Genomic DNA, 21,551 nt, shown 5'->3' on the forward strand with positions numbered 1-21,551 from the left:
TCGTTTGCGTGTAGCGGTGTTTCCTAATTTCACTCCTGAAAGGCCTGGCTCTAATTTTTAGGCTATGTCCCCTAGTCCTAGGCTTCCCCAACCAGCGGAAAGAGTTTCTCTTTATCAGTTCCCCTTAATATCTTGAAAACTTCGTTCAAATCAACCCTTAATCTTCTAAAATCCAGAGAATGCAACCAATGTTTCCGATAAGCGGCCGCGCAGTCACAAAAATTTGAATGGGCTGCGCATTGGGGGAGGCAGGCCGTGCAGGAGGCAGTGCAGCTTACGGGGACGTCGGATACAACCATCGTTTGTGTAATCTCTCCTCGTAATTTAACCCTTGGGAGTGCAGCATAGATTTAACATTCTGGTAAATCTTCGCTGCACTCTCTCCAAGGCCAATATATCCTTCCTAAGGTGGGATGGGAGAGGGTTTATGGTGGGAAATCAAGAGCGTAGGTTTTCCAGAACTGCGTGGAAGTTGGGAACTGGGCAGGGAATTCCAGAGGACAGGCGTATGCTGGCTCAATATGAGGCCTCTAATGATGGTGCGGAGGGACAAGGAGTAGCCGGGTGTGAGAAGTGCGAGGGTGGGGCTGAAGGTCGTGACTCGAGGTATGAGGAGACTACTAAAGTAGGATAGGATTTGAAAGCCAAGCTTGAGAAATTTGGTCAACCTTATTGGGCACCGGGTAGAGGAGGTTGGAGAGGACAGGGTTGATGGAGTGAGGGCCTCCGCCTGGGTGAGGACTCGGGCTGTGGAGCTTTGGATGAGTTGAAGCTTATGGGGGGGTTGAGATGGAGGGTAAATGTGGGTGATGTTGCAGAGGTGAAAGGAATTGGTCTATTCCAACACACTCCTGGCCAGCCTCTCACGTTAACCTCCGTAAACTTGAGGTCATCCAAAACTCGGCTGCCCGTGTCCTAATTTGCACCAAGTCCTGTTCACCATCACCCCTGTGCTTGTTCGCTCTCTTGCTCTCGCTCGCTCGCTCATTAACTCTCTTAATTCTTCTTGCTTCTCTTTCTCTCTCTCTTCCTCTCTTCCTTTCTCTTTCTCTTTCTCTTGCTCTCTTTCTCTCTCTCTTCCCACCTCCCCCACTGACATTACAGGAGGCCCAATTAATGGATTTTATCCCAGGGATGGTGTGACATTAACTCCTCGAATGTGACATATGCAGTGACAGCAGGAGCATTCAACAAGATGGGCTGCCTGCCCACTCTTAGCTATGTCAGTGGCTGGTGGGGTGCCTGTGGGCTCAGGCCAGTGGCGAGAGAAATAAAAGCAAGATCTTGCTTTGTCAGGAGTTAGTCTAAGTGCTTTACAGCCAATTACCTTTTGAAGTGCAGTCACTGTTAAGTAGGAAACACAGCAGATGAGATGAGTGATAGGTTAATCAGCATGTGCTGTTGGTTGAGGGAGGGATGTTTGCCAGGACACTGGGAGAACTCTCTACTCTTTTTCCAATAGTGCCATGGAATCATCAAATAGTGCTGTGGCATGGCTGCCCTTGTAGGATGGGACAGTAATACACGCATTGCTTGCCTTTCCTGTCGGATGGTGCAGTACTGCATGCATTGACTGCCATTTCCTGTAAATTGCAGCAGTAGTGCATGCATTGCCTGCCCTTCCTGCAGGATGGTGCAGTAGTGCATGCTGTGCCTGCCCTTCCTGCAGGATGGTGCAGTAGTGCATGCTGTGCCTGCCCTTCCTGCAGGATGGTGCAGTAGTGCATGCTGTGCCCGTCTTTCCTGCAGGATGGTGCAGTAGTGCATGCTGTGCCTGCCCTTCCTGCAGGATGGTGCAGTAGTGCATGCTGTGCCTGCCCTTCCTGCAGGATGGTGCAGTAGTGCATGCTGTGCCTGCCCTTCCTGCAGGATGGTGCAGTAGTGCATGCTGTGCCTGCCCTTCCTGCAGGATGGTGCAGTAGTACATGCTGTGCCTGCCCTTCCTGCAGGACGGTGCAGTAGTACATGCTGTGCCTGCCCTTCCTGCAGGATGGTGCAGTAGTGCATGCTGTGCCCGTCTTTCCTGCAGGACGGTGCAGTAGTGCATGTTGTGCCTGCCCGCCCTGCAGGATGGTGCAGTAGTGCATGCTTTGCCTGCCTTTCCTGCAGGGTGTTGCAGTAGTGCATGCTTTGCCTGCCTTTCCTGCAGGATGGTGCAGTAGTGCATGCTTTGCCTGCCTTTCCTGCAGGATGGTGCAGTAGTGCATGCATTGACTGCCCTTCCTGCAGGATGGTGCAGTAGTGCATGCTGTGCCTGCCTTTCCTGCAGGATGGTGCAGTAGTGCATGCTTGGCCTGCCTTTCCTGCAGGATGGTACAGTAGTGCATGCTTTGCCTGCCTTTCCTGCAGGATGGTGCAGTAGTACATGCTGTGCCTGCCTTTCCTGCAGGATGTTGCAGTAGTGCATGCGGTGCCTGCCCGCCCTGCAGGATGGTGCAGTAGTGCATGCATTGACTGCCTTTCCTGCAGGATGGTGCAGTAGTGCATGCTGTGCCTGCCCTTCCTGCAGGATGGTGCAGTAGTGCATGCAGTGCCTGCCCGCCCTGCAGGATGGTGCAGTGGTGCATGCTTTGCCTGCCCGCCCTGCAGCTTGGTGCATACTGCATGCATTGTCTGCCAGTTCCTGCAGGTTGGAACTGTACGACTTGGTTCCTACCTGTGTGGGTTGCTTGTCCTCCTGGAAATGTTGGGTGAGCTGCCTGCCCCTTTGGTTTGGGAATGGTGAGCCATGCAGGGGTTAATAACAATGCAACTCAGCTCGCTCATTTGTTATACACAGCAAAGCACAAAGCTACACAGATCAGAAGGTGCCGCGGTCAGAGATGGCCTAAGGAGAGGGGGAAAAAAATTCAGCAGTGTTGCTGCTCTTGAGAGCCGTCTCTGCTTGGATGTGGCCCAGCTGATCCTGCTCCTGTCCTCATGCGAGCAGGCTTGGCTGGGACCTGCTCTCCTCACCCCCAGGATGAATCACCTGCCAAGACTATGGAAGAAAGAAAGAGCCTTGTATTTAAGTAACATCTCCTTAGGTGTCCCAAAACGCTTCACAGTCAATAACTTGCGTTTGAAGTGCAGTGGCAAATGTGGCAGCCAATTAATGCACAGCAAGATCCCACATCGACCGGTTAATCTGTTTTTGGTTGAGGGAGGAATGTTGGCCAGGGCACCCGGGGCACTCCTCTGTTCTTCTGCCAATAGTGTAACAGAATCTTTTACTTCCAACCGAACGGGCAGACAGGGCCTCGGTTTGACATCTCCTCTGAAAGGCAGCACCTCAGAGAATGCAAGACTCCCTCAGTGCTCCGTTGGAAGTGTCACCCTGGATTTAAAATTTTTTTTTATTCATTGATGGGATGTGGGCGTCGCTGGCTAGGCCTGTATTTAGTGCCCATCCCTAATTGCCCTTGAGAAGATGGTGGTGAGCCGCCTTCTTGAACCGCTGCAGTCCATATGGTGTAGGTACACCCACAATGCTGTTAGGAAGGGAGTTCCAGGATTTTGGCCCAGCGACAGTGAAGGAACGGCGATACAGGTCCAAGTCAGGATGGTGTGTGGCTTGGAGGGGGAACTTGTAGGTGGTGATGTTCCCATGCGTCTGCTGCCCTTGTCCTTCTAAGTGGTAGAGGTCGCAGGTTTGGAAGGTGCTGTTGAAGGAGCTTTGGCGAGTTGCTGCAGTGCATCTTGTAGATGGTACACACTGCAGCCACAGTGCGCCGGTGGTGGAGGGAGTGAATGTTGAAGGTGGTGGATGGAGTGCCAATCAAGTGGGCTGCTTTATCCTGAATGGTGTCGAGCTTCTTGAGTGTTGTTGGAGCTGCACTCATCCAGGCAAGTGGAGAGTATTCCATCACACTCCTGACTTGTGCCTTGTAGATGGTGGAAAGGCTTTGGGGAGTCAGGAGGTGAGACACTCGCCGCAGAATTCCCAGCCTCTGGCCTGCTCTTGTAGCCACAGTATTTATATGGCTGGTCCAGTTCAGTTTCTGATCAATGGTAACCCCCCAGGATGTTGATAGTGGGGGATTCAGCGATGGTAATGCCATTGAATGTCAAGGGGAGATGGTTAGAGTCTCGCTTGTTGGAGATGGTCATTGCCTGGCACTTGTGTGGTGCGAATGTTACTTGCCACTTGTCAAAGCCTTGGGGTGGGGCTTAAACCTACCACCTCCCAACTCAAGTGACAGCAGCAACACTGGGTCAAGCTGACATGTGAAGAAAGGCCACCTCCGCGAGGTCTTGGGAGAGTGGTCAGTGTGGAACAGCAACCCTAGCCTCTTGGGAACAGGAGGAGGCCATTGAGCCGCTCAAGCCTGCTCCACCATCCAGTTAGACCACGGCTGATCTGTACCTTAACTCCATCTACCCGCCGTGGTTCAATATCGTTTAGTACACTTAGCTTTAAAAAAAAAGCTATCCATTTTAGTTTTGAAATGTTCACTTGACCACCTCAGCCTCAACAGCTTTTTAGGAGGAGTGAGATCCAGATTCCCACTACCCTTTGTGTGAAGAAGTGCTTCCTGACATCACCCCTGAACGGCCTAGCTCTTATTTTAAGGATGTTTCTCCTTTGTTCTAGATTCCTCCAGAGCCCTTTCGGGATGGAGGGAGAAAATAAATCAATTAAAAAAAAAAAAATAAAAAAAAAATTAAAAAAAAATACTTCAAGAAACATACTCAGGAGAGATAACTAGTGAAAGTCTACAAATGGTATGTTAGCCATTATTACAAAGGGATTGAATTATAAGAGTGAAGGGGGGAAAAATTGGGTATCGCCCATTTTGGGGTGCTCATATCGACCGGGCGCAAAGTTTAGCGCCTGGCGCTAATTATCGCCTCTGACTGCAAAATTCGCCTCTATCGCCCCGGAGGTGATTTGAGCGCTAAACCAGGCGCTACACACCTCTCAAGGCGCTAACGTCGGGGAGCTGGGGGAGCGCTATTTAAAGGCGGGTGCTTCCTGCCTTTTCTTGTCGGCAAAATTTTTGGTATACGCAGGTTGAGAGGGAGAGAGACGTCTGGAGAGATTTAACACTGTCCTAAGGAGTTTTGGCCCTCATCACCACTTTTGAGGAGAGATTGAGTAGACTAGGCCTATATTCTCTAGAGTTTAGAAGAATTAAAGTTGATCTCATTGAAACATAGAAAATTCTTAGAGGGCTTGACAGGGTAGATGCAGAGAGGATGTTTCCCCTGGCTGGGGAGTCTAGAACCAGGGGTCACAGTCTCAGAATAAGGGGTCGGCCATTTAGGACTGAGATGAGGAGAAATTTCTTCACTCAGAGGGTGGTGAATCTTTGGAATTCTCTACCCCAGAGGGCTGTGGAGGCTCAGTCATTGAGTATATTCAAGACAGAAGTCGATAGATTTTTGGATATTAAGGGAACCAAGGGATATGGGGATAGTGCAGGAAAGTGGAGTTGAGGTCGAAGATCAGCCATGATCTCATTGAATGGTGGAGCAGGCTCGAGGGGCCGAATGGCCGACTCCTGCTCCTAGTTCTTATGTTCCTATATTGGAAGTTATTGAGAGGACTGGGTACGCAGAGGGTTAAATGTAACTGAACGCTTGTTTGCTCCATGATTATTTTATCATTGTGCTTATCGTTTCCTAGTTTCATTCAAACGAAAAACTTGTTTTGGATTCTATATGAAGGGATGGTTGCCAACCTTTTGTATGGGAGAGACATCCAAGTTTAACCTGACCCCACCCTCCCCCAGAGAATGAATTAAAATTGGGGAGGGGGAGGAAAGAAGCTGGTGCCTCACTGAGTACCTTGACGCACTTGTGACAGCTCACTGACCGCTGTGGCTTGAGAAATGCCAACATAAAGTATTGTGGATTATTTTTAAGAGTTTAGCCAGCAAAATATTTTCCACCCCAAACCTTTTGGGACGGTAAGGTCACTTCCTGTTATGCGAATTGCTTGGGTTGTGTGCATCACTGATCGGGAGTATTCACTTTGCAGGATATTCGTACATCCCACCCTCGTTGTAAGGTGTCTGCTATACTGGTCCAGGCAGAAGGGACCACGGGGGAAAATTTGGGTCGCGACCCCCCTGGGGGCGCTAACGTCGCTGGGACGCAACTTTTAGCACCCGCCCCCCCTGGCGCCGGAAGTTGAATGGTAGCTTGCCATGCAGGAGGCGGGGCACTACTAGAAGCGCTACCCCTCCCTCTTGGGGCGCTACCATTCAATATCGCGGCGCTACGCGCAACAGCGCCACACGGGTCGGCAGGAGCGCCGCGGTACTGCAGGCCTCCTTCCCCTGATTAAAGAGGCGGGGCCCAGCACAGCACGCACCCGGGGCCCTGCTGGACCACCGGGGAGCGGGGTGCTGGCAAAAGGTGCCGAAAAAATGGCCGCCCGGCACCTGCCCTTTAATTTGCGCCACCGCAGCCGCACAGACGGCACCCTGGGCCTGTCAGACATAGCGTCCGGCGGTAGGTCAGGGGGCACGAGCCAAGTTTGTAGCCGGGGTGCTGCGCATGGCGGTGATGCCATCACCGGAGGCGCAGCGCCGTGGGGCGCTACTGCTGCCGCTAACCTCCCTCCCGCTGAATTTTGTGGGAGGTGTTAGCGGCGCCGTGCCCAGGTGCTGGTGCTTTGCGCCCCGTTATCGCCCCCTCGGGACACTAACGGGAGGCACAAAGCAACCCAATTCTACCCCCCACGACTCCCATATTGCGCATAGAAATACAGAGACGTTGTAACACGGAAACAGGCGATTCCTCCCAAGCAGCTCGTGTCAGTGATTACCCTCCAGGTCAGCTAATAGTCCTAATATTAAGGACCAAATAATCTCTTTTTTTTAGTGATTTATTTTTTTTTTGTTCGCAGGATGTGGGCGTCGCTGGCCAGGCCAGCATTTATTGCCCATCCCTAATTGCCCCTGAGAGGGTGATGGTGAGCCGCCGCCTTGAACTGCTGCAGTCAGTGATTTTTTTTGTATACTTCTTTGTAGCAGGTTGGTACAACAGAGTGTCTTGCTGGGCCATTTCAGAGGGCAGTTAATCAACCACATTGCTGTGGGTCTGGAGTCATATATCGGCCAGACCGGGTAAGGGCAGCAGATTTCCTTCCCTAAAGGACATGAGTGAACAAGATGGGTTTTCACGACAATCCGTCAGTTTCATGGTCGCCATAACTGATGCCAGCTTTTTATTCCATGTTGGTTGAGACTACACGGAAACAGGCCATTCGGTCCAACCAGTCCGTGCGCAAATCATCTTATTCACATTTACCCGCCCTCTTCCCACTTCCCTTCATTCCCTTTTCCTTCATCCCTCCTCTCCAATTCAATCTTGAATGTTGACATAGGTTTGTGCCTCAACCACTCACCCTGGGAGTGAATCCCACAGCCTCACAACTCTCGGTGTGTGTGAAGAGGTTTCTCCTGCCCTCTGTTCTAAATCTCTTACATTTAATCTTGTATCTGTGGTTCCCCCCCTCATTCTCAATCCCCCAACTACTGCAAACAGTCTGCTTCACAGAATCACAGAAATCACAGAAACCCCACAATGCAGATAGAGGCCATTTCGGCCCATCGAGCCTGCACCGACACATATCCCACCCGACCCCCGTAACCCCACGTATTTAATCCCCCTAACACTAAGGGTCAATTTATCATAGCCAATCAACCTAACCCGCACATCTTTGAACTGTGGGAGGAAACCGGAGCACCCGGAGGAAACCCACGCAAACACGGGGAGAATGTCTGTGTGGAGTTTGCACAGTCACCCGAGGCCGGATTCGAACCCGGGTCCCTGGTGCTGTGAGGCAACAGTGCTAACCACTATGCCACCGTGCTGTCCCATACTTTCATCATTTTAAACACTTCTAGCAGTCCAAAGATGTGCGGGTTAGGTTGATTGGCTATGATAAATTGACCCTTAGTGTTAGGGGGATTAAATACGTGGGGTTACGGGGATAGGGTGGGATATGTGTTGGTGCAGGGGTTACGGGGATCGGGTGGGATATGTGTCGGTGCAGGCTCGATGGGCCGAAATGGCCTCTATCTGCACTGTGGGGTTTCTGTGATTCTGTGATCTCCCAATATACTGTGTTGTTCACATTAAAAAAAAAAATCCAGGGGCAGAAATTGGGTAACGCCCCCTTTGGGACGAAAAAGCTAGCGCCCCCGCAGCCGACTTTCCTAGGTAGCACCCCGAGAGGGAGGAGGTGCGCTAATGGAAGCGTCCCATGTCCCTCTTGGGGCGCTGCGAGCCAATATCGCGGCGCTATGTGCCGCGGTACTGCAGGCCTTCCTCCCCTTATTAAAGGGGCGGGGCCTGGCGCAGTGCGTCCTGGCGCCCAGCTGGGCCACCAGGGATCGGGAGTGCCGGCAAACGAGTCCGGCACTGAGAAGTGTCGTGCTCACGGAGAGCAGCCGGCACCCGACGGGGGGGTTTAAGGGGGGCCGGGGACGGCAGAGGGGGCAGGTGCTGGCAGGCGGCCAGCAACAGAAATGGCCGCCCGCCACCTCCCCTTTAACTAGCGCCGTCCCAGCCGCAGGTAGGCCCCCCTGACCCCGGCGGACATAGCGTCCGACGGTAAGTAGTGGGGCGCCATCCAATATTACAGCCGGGGCACGATTGGGGTGCTGCACACGGCGATGACGTCATTGCTGTCGGCGCAGCGCCGCGGGGCGCTAATGGTTAGCACTGCCGCTAACCTCCCGCTGAATTTCGCGGGAGGTGTTAGCGGCGCTGTGCCCAGGCGCTAGTTGATTTGCGCCTTAGGGCACTAACGGGAGGCGCAAATCAACCGAATTTAGCCCCCCCAATTTTTCAAGTCTTTCTTTGTGTTTCTTCACACCAGGCAGCATCCGAGTGAATCTGTACTGTACCCTCTCTAAAGCCTCAACATCCCTTCCTATAGCGTAGAGCCCAATACTGCACACAGTCCTCTAAGGACAAACGCTGGCCTTTTCAGTGATGTGCAAATCTCGAGAATGAATCCAAAAAAAAAAGAAATTCCTCTGGTTGGGGTCTCGGTGATGAGGGTCCATCAGTTGAAAATAGTCACACAGAGAGTGAGGAGGGAGGTTAAAAGAAATTCCTTCATGCAAAAGGTGATTGGAACGCAGAATGCTTTGCCACAGGGAATGATTGGAATCATTGCATCTTAAGAGGGAAAAAAATGGATGAATCTTTGAAGTCGAGGAAGATGCAGGGCTGTGGGAGGTGAGCAGGGCGGTAGGATTGGTCTAAGCAAAGAGCTGGCACAGACGAGATGGGCCGAATGGCTTTCTGAGCCGTAAACCTCTTTCAGTTCTGTGATATCTTGCTGCTCTGAAGGATGTTGCATACCTCCCGGTTCTCTTGACCCGTCCCCAGTCACCTGTGCCAGTTCCTAACTCTGGATGCTGCAAAAGAAAAGAAAGACGTGCATTTCTATAGCATCTTTCACGGTCTCTGGATGTCCCAAAGTGCTCTACAGCCAATGAAGTACTTTTTGAAGTGGAGTCACTGTTGCAATGTAGGAAACGCAGCAGCCAATTTGCGCACAGCAAGCTCCCACAAACAGCAATGCGATAATGACCGGATAATCAGTTTTTAGTGATGTTGGTTGAGAGATAAAGATTGGCCTGGTCTCCCCTGAGAACACCCCCTGGCTCTTCTTCGAAATATATCCATGGGATTTTTTTACGTCCACCTGAGAGGGCAGACGGGGCCTCGGTTCAGTGTCTCATCCGAAAGGCAGCGGCACCTCTGACAGCGCAGCACTCCCTCAGCACTGCGCTGAGGGTGTCTGCCTGGATTATGCGCTCGGGTCTTCAGAGTTGGACTTGAACCCACGAGCTACTGACTCAGAGGCGAGAGTGTTACCAACTTAACCACGGCTGACACCAGCAATGCCTTTTGCCTCTGAGGACCCCCTAAAAAACACTGGAGGATTTGGGTACAGGAGCTACAATAGCCTTACTACAATAGCAAAATACTGCGGGGGGGGGTGTGTTTAGGAGGGGAGGAAGGAATTGAAAGAATATACTGTGCTTATGTAAGAGGCAGGAAAGATAAAATGTTGCAAATGGGAGTGGCAAAAATAATACAGCATGAAAAATGGGGGCAGGTGTAGGAATTGACGAATTCCTATAAATAACTGAGATTGACACCAGGGAACAAGCAAACAGGTCTTTACTGATCAGAGACTCCACGAGGACTGCCTGGGCAGCCCCGTGGATTGCGACGTGACGTCATCACGTTTGCCTGCGTTTTCCCGCGCTCTTAAATGGGCCACGCCCCGTACATGCAAACTCTATATACAAAACAAAGTAATGCCTAACACAATGGTACAGGTTTAGGCTGGTGTTAGAACATCGTTAAAGGGAATTATATACAGTCAGCCAGAGTCATTCAGTGGTTCTGCCACACAGGGATTATTATCTGAAATTGTTGAACTCGATGTTGAGTCCAGAAGGCTGTAAAGTGCCTAACCGAAAGATGAGGTGCTGCTCCTCGAGCTTACGCTGAGCTTCATTGGAACAGTGCAATAGGCTGAGGACAGAGAGATCAGAGTGGGAGTGAAGCGGAGAATTAAAGTGACAGGCGACCGGAAGCTCAGGGTCACCCTTACGGACTGAACGGAGGTGTTCACTCAATGTGCGTTTGGTCTCCCCAATGTAGAGGAGACCGCATCGTGAGCAGCGAATACAGTATATTAAATTGCAAGAAGTACAAGTAAGTATCTTACTACAGTTGTACAAGGGCCTTGGTGAGACCACACCTGGAGTAGTGTGTGCAGTTTTGGTTTCCTTACCTAAGAAAGGATATACTTGCCATAGAGGGAGTGCAACGAAGGTTCACCAGACTGGTCCCTGGGATGGCAGGACTGTCATATGAGGAGAGATTGGGTCGACTAGGCCTGTATTCGACTAGAGTTTAGAAGAATGAGAGGGGATCTCATTGAAACGTATAAAATTCTGACAGGGCTAGACAGACTGGATGCTGGGAGGATGTTTCCCCTGGTTGGGGGTCTAGAACGAGGGGCCACAGTCTCAGGATACGGGGTAGGACATTTAGGACTGAGATGAGGAGAAATTTCTTGACTCAGAGGGTGGTAAACCTGTGGGATTCTCTACCACAGAAGGCTGTGGAGGCCAAGTCACTGAATATATTTAAGAAGTTGATAGATAGATTTCTAGACACAAAAGGCATCAAGGGGGATGGGGAGAGAGCGGGAATATGGTATTGAGATAGAGGATCAGCCATGATAATATTGAATGGCGGAGCAGGCTCGAAGGGCTGAATGGCCTAATCCTGATCCTATGTTTCTATGGGTCAATGAATTCTATTTGAAATGTCGTCATTGCTGTTTTGTAGGCAAATGTGGCAGCCAATTTGAGCTCGGCCATGAACCACAGACGGCAGACCACCCGGTATGTTTTGGTGGCGTTGGTTCAGTAATGAATTTCGGCAGGACACCAGGAGACTTCCTGCTCTTATTTGAATAGCGCTGTGAGATCTTTTACATCCACCTAAACAGTCAGATGACCTTGGTTTGACGCCTCATCTGAACAATGACCTCCGGCGCATCTCGGTGCTGCCGTTGAACCGTAGCCCGGTTTCTGACCCTGGTATTTGCACTCGCAGCTATCTTGACCCACAGTGGTACCAAATGAGCCAAGCTGACAAGCAGAGAAGGCTGAGGGGGGATCTGATTGAGGTGTACAAAATTATGAGGGGCATAGATAGGGTAGATAGAAAGGAACTTTTCCCCTTAGTAGAGGGGTCAATAACCAGGGGGCATAGTTTCAAGATAAGGGGCAGGAGGTTTAGAGGGGATTTGAGGAAAAACTTTTTCACCCAGAAGGTGGTTGGAATCTGGAACTCACTGCCTGAAAGGGTGGTAGAGGCAGGAACCCTCACAACATTCAAGAAGCATTTAGATGAGCACTTGAAACGCCATAGCATACAAGGCTACGGACCAAGTGCTGGAAAATGGGATTAGATTAGACAGGGCTTGATGGCCGGCGCGGACACGATGGGCCGAAGGGCCTCTTTCTGTGCTGTATAACTCTATGGCACCATAGATGAGGCTGTTGTTGCCCTCCTGCATGGAGGGGGGAAATGGGAGGTCAGGTTAACCCAGGCGCCTCTGCTGGGCTTCCAGTCCGGGAGTCGTGGCTGGCCGCTTGCTGCCTTGGCCGGGTGCATGCGGGGCGTGTGCTGCCTGTGCGGCGGGGTGCATGCGGGGCGTGTGGTGTCTGCGGCCGGGCGCATGCGGGGCATGTGGTGTCGGTGCATGCGGGGTGTGTGCTGTCTGTGCGGCGGGGTGCACGCGGGGCGTGTGGTGTCTGTGCGGCCGGGTGCATGCGGGGCATGTGGTGTCGGTGCATGCGGGGCGTGTGCTGTCTGTGCGGCGGGGTGCATGCGGGGCGTGTGCTGTCTGTGCGGCCGGGTGCATGCGGGGCGTGTGGTGTCTGTGCGGCCGGGTGCATGCGGGGCATGTGGTGTCGGTGCATGCGGGGCGTGTGCTGTCTGTGCGGCGGGGTGTGTGCTGTCTGTGCGGCCGGGTGCATGCGGGGCGTGTGGTGTCTGTGTGGCCGGGTGCATGCGGGGCGTGTGGTGTCTGTGCGGCCGGGTGCATGCGGGGTGTGTGGTGTCTGTGCGGCGGGGTGCATGCGGGGCGTGTGGTGTCTGCGGCCGGGTGCATGCGGGGCGTGTGGTGTCTGTGCGGCCGGGTGCATGCGGGGCGTGTGCTCTCTCTGCAGCCGGGTGCATGCGGGGCGTGTGGTGTCTGTGCGGCCGGGTGCATGCGGGGCGTGTGGTGTCTGTGCGGCCGGGTGCATGCGGGGCGTGTGGTGTCTGTGCGGCCGGGTGCATGCGGGGCGTGTGGTGTCTGTGCGGCCGGGTGCATGCGGGGCGTGTGGTGTCTGTGCGGCCGGGTGCATGCGGGGTGTGTGGTGTCTGCGGCCGGGTGCATGCGGGGCGTGTGGTGTCTGTGCGGCCGGGTGCATGCGGGGCGTGTGGTGTCTGTGCGGCCGGGTGCATGCGGGGCGTGTGGTGTCTGTGCGGCCGGGTGCATGCGGGGCATGTGGTGTCTGTGCGGCCGGGTGCATGCGGGGCGTGTGGTGTCTGTGCGGCCGGGTGCATGCGGGGCGTGTGGTGTCTGTGCGGCCGGGTGCATGCGGGGCGTGTGGTGTCTGCAGCTGCAGCACTGTGGCCAGAAATGGGACATCGCCACCAAGCAACTCATTCACGTTTGTTTGTAAAGGCCAGGGTGCTGTTGAGATGTTTCTGATCACTGTTGCACAATCCCGCTGACACTGAACAATGGAAAGCAGAGCAACCTTTAAACCAAGAATTGTTTATACCAGCCCCGAAGTGTTGGGAAAACGGAAAATAATGGAAATGCCAGCAAGTCAACCAGCCTCTGAAGATGTCAATCCTGCAGATGGCACCCAAAATCTTATGTTTTCGTTTCCGATTTACAGCATTTGTGGTGTTTGTTTCTGCTGTATTGTAGAATCATATGGCGCAGAAGGAGGCTATTCGGCCCATCGTTGCCTGTGCCGGCTCTTTGAAGGAGCTATCCAATTCGTCCCATTTGCCCCCCCCTCCTTGCCACCCCCATCCCTGCTCTTTTCCCATAATCCTGCAAATTTTTCCTTTTCAAGTACTTATCCAATTCCGTTTTGAAAGTTAATATTGAATCTGCTTCCACCGCCCTTTCAGGCAGCGCGTTCCAGATCACAGCATAAAAAAAAATCTCATCTTTCCACCTCGTAAACCCCAAACCCCCGACCCCTCCCGGTTGTTTTGCCAATTACCTTAAATCTGTGCCCTCTGGTTAACGACCCTTCTGCCACTGGAAACAGTTTCTTCTTATTTACTCTCTACCAAAACCCCTCATGATTTTGAACACCTCCATTAAATCTCTTAACTCTTTCTCCTCAAAGGAGAACGACCCCAGCTTCTCCAGTCTCTCCACATATTGTTGGGGTGTTTCTAGACTGTGATTTGTTTTCACGTATTGGACTAATGTTCTACTTTAGAATACAAATATAAGTTGTTGTTTGTTGTTGTTTTGGAGCTAAAAATAGAGATTCGCCTTGTGCACAGGTTATATGTGCAATGCCTTTTCCCTCCTGGTTACATTCTACTGCAAGGGCGATCTCATTTTCGCTCATACATCCAGAAAACCTAAATTTACTCCATTGAGTGAGTTATCGTGTGTGTCAGCTGTGGGCTCAGTGGGCAGCACCCTCGCCTCTGAGTCAGAAGGTTGTGGGTTCAAGTTCCACTCCAGGGACTTGAGCACAAAATCTAGGCTGACACTCCACTGCATCAATGTGGAAGGATGTTCTTGCCATGGAAGGAGCTCAGCGAAGATTCACCAGGCTGATACCTGGGATGGCAGGAATGACGTATGAGGAGAGATTGGGTCGATTGGGCTTACACTCGCTGGAGTTTAGAAGAATGAGAGGGGATCGCATTGAAACTTATAAAATTCTGACAGGACTGGACAGACTAGATGCAGGAAGGATGTTCCCGATGGTCGGGGAGTCCAGAACCAGGGGTCACAGTCTAAGGATAAGGGGTAGGCCTTTTAGGACAGAAATGAGGAGGAATTTCTTCACCCAGAGAGTGGTGAACCTGTGGAATTCTCTACCACAGAAGGCAGCAGAGGCCAATTCATTAAATATATTCAAGAAGGAGTTGGATATATTTCTTAAGGCTAAAGGGATCAAGGGATATGGAGAGAAGGCTGGTACAGGGTACTGAGTTTGGATGATCAGCCATGATCGCATTGAATGGCGGAGTGGGCTCGAGGGGCCGAATGGCCTACTCCTGCTCCTATCTTCTATGTGCTGTACCGAGGGAGTGCTGCACTGTCGCAGGTGCCATCTTTTGGATGAGATGTTAAACCGAGGCCCCGTCTGCTCTCTCAGGTGGACGCATTTCAAGGAAGAGCAGGGGAGTTCTCCCCGGTGTCCTGGGGCCGATATTTATCCCTCAATCAACATCACTGAAACAGATTCTCTGGTCATTGCCATGTTGCTGTTTCTGGGAGCTTGCTGTGCGCACATTGGCTGCTGCGTTTACAACAGTGACTCCACTGCAGTTATCTGTTTAAACATCGCGACAGCTGATAGGAATGTGCTGGTGGAAATGAGAAAGAAGAGGGGGGGGGAACGGAATGGGTGGACACCAGCTAACACAGAGGCGACATGAGGAAAATCTTTTTTACACAACGAGTGATTAGGATTTGGAATGCGCTGCCTGATAGGGCGGTGGATACAGATTCAACAGTAGCCTTCAAAAGGGAATTGGATAAATACTTGAAGGAGAAAAAATTGCAGGGCTATGGGGAAAGAGCGGGGGGAGTGGGACTAACTGGATTGCTCTTCGAAAGAGCCGGCGCAGACCCGATGGGCCGAATGGCCTCCTTCTGTGCTGTAACATTCTATGATTCTGTGAGTTGTTGTAATGCTGACCTTTGTTCTGTGTGAGATTTGTGAATTTTTCCTGTTTTTTTTGGTGAAATTTTGGAGGTGGCTCTCCAAAGTTTAAATGCCAGTGCCTATTACAGGGTATTGCAGAGGAGAGCGTATGGTACACAAGCTCAAATGTGATGAAACATAGAAACATAGAAGATAGGAACAGGAGTAGGCCATTCGGCCCCTCGAGCCTGCTCCGCCATTCAATGTGATCATGGCTGATTATCCAAATTCAGTGCCCTGTCCCTGCCTTCTCCCCATATCCCTTGATCCCTTTAGCTTTAAGAAATATATCCAACTCCTTCTTGAATATATTTAATGAATTGGCCTCAACTGCCTTCTGTGGTAGAGAATTCCACAGGTTCACCACTCGCTGGGTGAAGAAATTCCTCCTCATTTCTGTCCTAAATGGCTTACCCCTTATCCTTAGACTGTGACCCCTGGTTCTGGACTCCCCCGCCATCGGGAACATCTTTCCTGCATCTAGTCTGTCTAGTCCTGTTAGAATTTTATAAGTTTCAATGAGATCCCCTCTCATTCTTCTAAACTCCAGCGAATATAAGCCCAGTCGACCCAATCTCTCCTTGTACGTGGCAGGCAGAGGTTGCAAATGCTGACCAGTTATAATCAGGCTTTGGAAAACACATTAATGGAGCCACTGAACTCTTCAGCAGCAGCTTATAAGCAGGACGCACCAGCAGTTCACTGCTCATCAATTTTACCACAGGGCAAGACCCATAAAAGCTCACACAGTGAATACTACTTGTGCGGTCTGCTAACTGGAAATGAGGAAAGAAAGTATCTTGTTTTAGCCATTGGTCATGTCAGTTGCAGTTTCTGCATCTCCAGCCTGACCTGGTAATGGAAGATCTTCAGTCTTGTATACATTTAAATCTGCCGTCATCACCCCTCTCCTCAAAAAACCAACCCTTGACACCCTCCGTCCTTGCAAACTACCGCCCCACATCCAATCTCCGTTTCCTCTCCGAAGTCCTTGAACGTGCTGTCGCCTCCCAAATCCGTGCCCATCTTTCTCGCAACTCCGTGTTTGAACCAGGCTTCCGTCCCTGCCACAGTACTGAAACGGTCCTTATCGAAGTCACAAATGACACCCTATGTGACTGACTGTGACCGCGGTAAACTGTCCCTCCTCGTCCTACTCGACCTGCCTGCAACCTTTGAGATGGTTGACCACTCCACCCTCCTCCAGCGCCTTGCCTCTCCTCCGTCGTCCGGCCGGGTGGGACTGCCCTCGCCTGGTTCCATTCTTCTCTATCTCGTCGTAGCCAGAGAATCACCGGCAACGGCCTCTCCTCCCGCTCGCGCAAAGTTAGTGAATGCACCTGCTGGCGCTCAGCTGAACCGTACGACGCGCAGTGTCCCAGGTTCAGTCCCCAGCCGCTGCTCATTTAGCTGGTCTCGCCCAGAATTATGGTTAGGGTGGGGGGAGGGGGCTACAGTCAGCCAAAGCACTCGTGCGATAGGGGACAGAAGAAAGATGAAGCCGTACTTTTTGCTCCTGGGAACAGCATCTCATCTTCCGATTAGGCACTTTACAGCCTTCCGGACTCAATATAGAGTTCAACAATTTCAGATCATAACCTCGGCTCCTATTACATTTTTACTTATATTTTTTATCCACACCTTTGTTTTGGCCCTCCCCCCCCACCCCCTTTCTTTTTTTTCCTCTCTCCCACATGGCAGCTGTCTCCCATTCTGCCAGCGCATTTCACACCTAATCTAGAGCCGTCTTTTGTCTCCACTAGTCCTATCACCATCTCGTCTCGTTTTGAATACCTCTTAATGTCTCTTCACTTCTCTTTTGTTCTCTCCCAGCCTGGCCTCTTAATCTATTTCATTCCCTGTGCCTCTTTAGTCTTGACAAAGGGTTCACCCGAAACGTTGACTCTAATTTCTCTCCACGGATGTTGCCTGGCCTGCTGAGTTTTTCCAGCATTTTCTGTTGTTACTTCAGAAGTGCTTCATTGGCTGTGATGCACTTTGGGATGTCCCGAGGTTGTGAAAGGCGCTGCAGGGACGCAAGTTCATTATGTAGTGGGACATTGGGTAAGGGCCTCCAGTGAAACTTGGATTTTATTCTGCCTGCTTCCCACATAATGCTGCTGAGCACAACTTCTTAAAATGCACTGACTGAAAATGTATGGAAGTAATCGAGCTATTTGGTTGACCTTTGAGATCTGGTGCTTCTCAAAGAGCTCCTGCTGAATGACAAAGCTGGCTGGCAGCCTCCAGAGTCACAGTAAGGGTAATCATCACTCAGTTCTCCGAGACCTCTTCTGCCTGTCCAGGTAGATGTAAGGGATCCCATGGCACCGTTCGAAGAACAGGGAGTTCTCCTGGGGTCTTGGCCATCATTCCTCAATGAATGATAGGGGCCATAAATAAGAACATAAGAAATAGGAGCAGGAGTAGGCCATACGGCCCCTCGAGCCCGCTCCGCCATTCAGTAAGATCAATAAAATATAAGATAGTCACTAATAACTCTATTAGGGAATTCAGGAGAGCTTCTTTACCTCGTGAGTGGTGAGAATGTGGAACTTGGTACTGCAGGGAGTGGTTGAGGCGAATAGTATAGATACATTCAAGGGGAAGCTAGATAAACACATGAGGGAGAAAGGAGGGGTGAGATGAAGAGTGGCGGGAGGAGGCTCGTGTGGAGCATAAACACCGGCACGGACAGGTTGGGCCAAATGGTCTGTTTCGGTTCTGTAAAAACCTTTGTAATACTTTGAATACCACCCAAGATTAACTGTTCAATTATCCGCTGCACTGTTTATAAAATCACTGTGCGCAGTTATGGCTGCTGGTCAATTCGTCGACGATTCCAAAAGTAAGATCATTGGTTGTGAAGCACTTGGGAAGTTCTGAGGATGTGATGAGGCATTTCATGGCACCATTCAAAGTACAGAGAGTTCTGGTATCTTGGCCATCGTTCCTCAGTCAATACCACAAAGATTAACTGTTCATTTATCTCATGTACTTTTTCTTTCTAAGTGACAGCCTGTGGCTCAGTGGGTAGCACTCTCTCTCGCCTCTGAGTCAGAAGGTTGTGGGCTCAAGCCCCCACTCCAGAGATTTGAGCCCAGAAATCTCGGCCGTCACTCTAATGCAGTACTGAGGGAGTGCTGCTCTGTCAGAGGTGCCGTCGTTCGGACGAGATGTTAAACCGAGGCCCTGTCTGCTCTCTCAGGTGGATGTAAAAGATCCCTCGGCGCTATTTCGAAGAAAAGCAGGGGAGTTCTCCCCGGTGTCCTGGGGCCAATATTTATCCTCTAATCAACGTCACTAAAAACAGATTATCTGACCATTATCACATTGCTGTTTGTGGGAGCTTGCTGTGGGCACATTAGCCTTATTTCCTACATTACAACAGTGACTAGAGTTCAAAAAGTACCTCATTGGCTGTAAAGCGCTATGGGACATCCTGAGGTCGTGAAAGGAGCAATAGAAATGCAAGTCTTTCTCTGTAACCACTTCGGCTCTTCATCATTTAAGCAACTCATCACCTCAACCACTGCCACCTCCACCTCCTTACCTCTAGTCATTGGTTATCGGCCACGTCTCATAGGTGCCAATAATGTTATTGCCCCTAACTCCCAGTATTTTATTGGTGATGCGCTCTGCCTTATTTAATCTTTCCGCCATTGCCATTCATTCCTTTTCTTTTTGGTCTCTTGTTGACCCCCATCCTTTCCTTACTCGCGCTCAGATCCTGGCCCCCCTGCCCTACGTAACCTGTCCGTGGGCAACGAATTCCTAGAAGCAAGATGGTACACAACATCATAAGCCTTCCCGCAATCCGTTCAGATGTCACTAGCTCAAAGAAAAGATCTTAAACCCTTCCTCAGCTACTGTTTACAAGGTGATCATTATATAGGTGATCCTCATCTTTACTCCTGGCAGTCATTTGAACATAAGAATTAGGAGCAGGAGTCGGCCTTACGGCTCCTCGAATCTGCTCCGCCATTCAATAAGATCATGGCTGATCTTCGGCCTCAACTCCACATGCCCACCCGATCTCCATATATCTTCATTCCCCATGAGGGTGATTGGGCAGAAGCATGGCAGATGCAATATAACGTGGATAAATGCGAGGTTATCCACTTTGGTGTCAAAAACAGGAAGGCAGATTATTATCTGAATGGCAATAGATTGAGAGAAGGGGAAGTGCAACGAGACCTGGGCGTCCTTGTGCACCAGTCGCTGAAGGTAAGCATGCAGGTGCAGCAGGCGGTTAAGAAGGCAAATGGTATGTTGGCCTTCGTAGCGAGAGGGTTTGAGTACAGGAACAAGGATGTCTTGCTGCAGTTGTACAGGGCCTTGGTGAGACCACATCTGGAGTATTGTGTGCAGTTTTGGTCGCCTTATCTGAGGAAGGATGTTCTTGCCATGGAAGGAGTTCAGCGAAGATTCACCAGGCTGATACCTGGGATGGCAGGAATGACGTATGAGGAGAGATTGGGTCGATTGGGCTTGTACTCGCTGGAGTTTAGAAGAATGAGAGGGGATCTCATTGAAACTTATAAAATTCTAACAGGACTAGACAGACTAGATGCAGGAAGGATGTTCCCGATGGTCAGGGAGTCCAGACCCAGGGGTCACAGTCTAAGGATAAGGGGTAAGCCATTTAGGACAGAGATGAGGAGGAATTTCTTCACCCAGAGAGTGGTGAACCTGTGGAATTCTCTACCACAGAAGGCAGTGGAGGCCAATACATTAAATATATTCAAGAAGGAGTTGGATATATTTCTTAAGGCTAAAGGGATCAAGGAATATGGGGAGAAAGCAGGGACAGGGTACTGAGTTTGGATGATCAGCCATGATCTCATTGAATGGCGGAGCAGGCTCGAGGGGCCGAATGGCCTACTCCTGCTCCTATCTTCTATGTTTCTATGAGTCCAAAAATTTGTCTCTGCCTTGCTCACCACCATCTTCTCAAGGGCAATTAGGGATGGGCACTAAATGCAGGCCTAGCCAGCTAGCGACGCCCACATCCCATCAATGAATTAAAAAAAAATATTCAGCGACTGGGCCCTCTGGGGTAGAGAATTCCAAAGATTCACAACCCTCTGAATGAAGAAATTCCTCCTCATCTCAGTCTTAAATGGCCAACCCCTTATCCCGAGACTGTGACCCTCTGGTTGTAGACACTCCAGCCAGGAGAATCAATCTCTCAGCATCTACCCTGTCAATCCTCCTCAGAATCTTATACGTTTCAATGAGATCTCCTCTCATTCTTCTAAACTCTCGCAAGCATAGGCCCAATCTCTCCTCATAGGACAACACTCTCATCCCAGGGAATCAACCTAGTGAAGCTTCATTCCTTTAGAGTGGATTCCATTATTTTACCTGATGTTGAATTAATTTACAGTAGAGAAACGGGCTATTCGGCCCAACTGGTCCGTGCCGGTGTTTATGCCCCACACGAGCCTCCTCCCACATGACTTCATCTCACCCTATCACCATATCCATCTATTCCTTTCTCCATCATGTTCTTAGCTAGCTTTCCCTTAAATGCATCTATGACTAAAGAAGTTGTGGGAAAAAAAACTGTTATGTAGGTTATACAGTATAACTTGGTCTCAGTCTCTGCCTCTCACCAGGGAGCGTGTTGGTGGGAGATTACAAGATAATTACGACGAGGAAGGCCATTCGGCCCATTTTGGTTCACCCATCCAGAATGATCCTAAAGTCCTCCCATCTTGGTATCCAGTTGATTCTTCAGTAACTCTAAGAGTCCATTATTATGTTCCATGTGTTGGTCACGCTATGTGTGAAGAATTTCTTGCTATCAATCCCAAGTTTATCTTTAACTGGTTTGAACCTGTGACCCCTTGTGTTTCTCAATTTTACATTTAAAGTAATGTTCCACATTTTTAGTTTCAATGTGGTTTTCCATCTTGCACGTGTGTAAAATAACCTCTTGCTAGTTTCTGTACCTTAAAAATAATGTAAAAATTCCTGGTCACATTTATGTACAGAGGAGATTTACGAGGATGTTGTCAGGACTGGAGAATTTTAGCTATGAGGAAAGATTGGATCGGCTGGGGTTGTTTTCCTTGGGACAGAGGAGGCTGAGGGGACAGTTTT

The 21,551-nt window shown here is 50.6% G+C and overlaps 1 protein-coding gene across 2 annotated transcripts in view; it reads left to right on the forward strand.

The window, feature by feature from the left end:
- Window positions 1-21,551, forward strand: part of LOC147123782 (exocyst complex component 6B-like) — an 860,046-nt gene that overhangs the window by 48,848 nt on the left and 789,647 nt on the right. The window contains exons 2-3 of one of the 2 annotated variants that reach the window (XM_085975954.1): window positions 4,574-4,704; window positions 6,836-6,962. The exons of the other annotated variant lie outside the window; for it this stretch is intronic. The gene's annotated coding sequence lies outside the window, so the exon portion shown is untranslated. The remainder of the gene's footprint in view (window positions 1-4,573; window positions 4,705-6,835; window positions 6,963-21,551) is intronic. 2 annotated transcript variants of the gene reach the window in all.

This window comes from Somniosus microcephalus, chromosome 2 (genome assembly GCF_052327205.1).
Source record: "Somniosus microcephalus isolate GS21.2 chromosome 2, FLI_Smic_1.0, whole genome shotgun sequence".
NCBI lineage: Eukaryota > Metazoa > Chordata > Chondrichthyes > Squaliformes > Somniosidae > Somniosus > Somniosus microcephalus.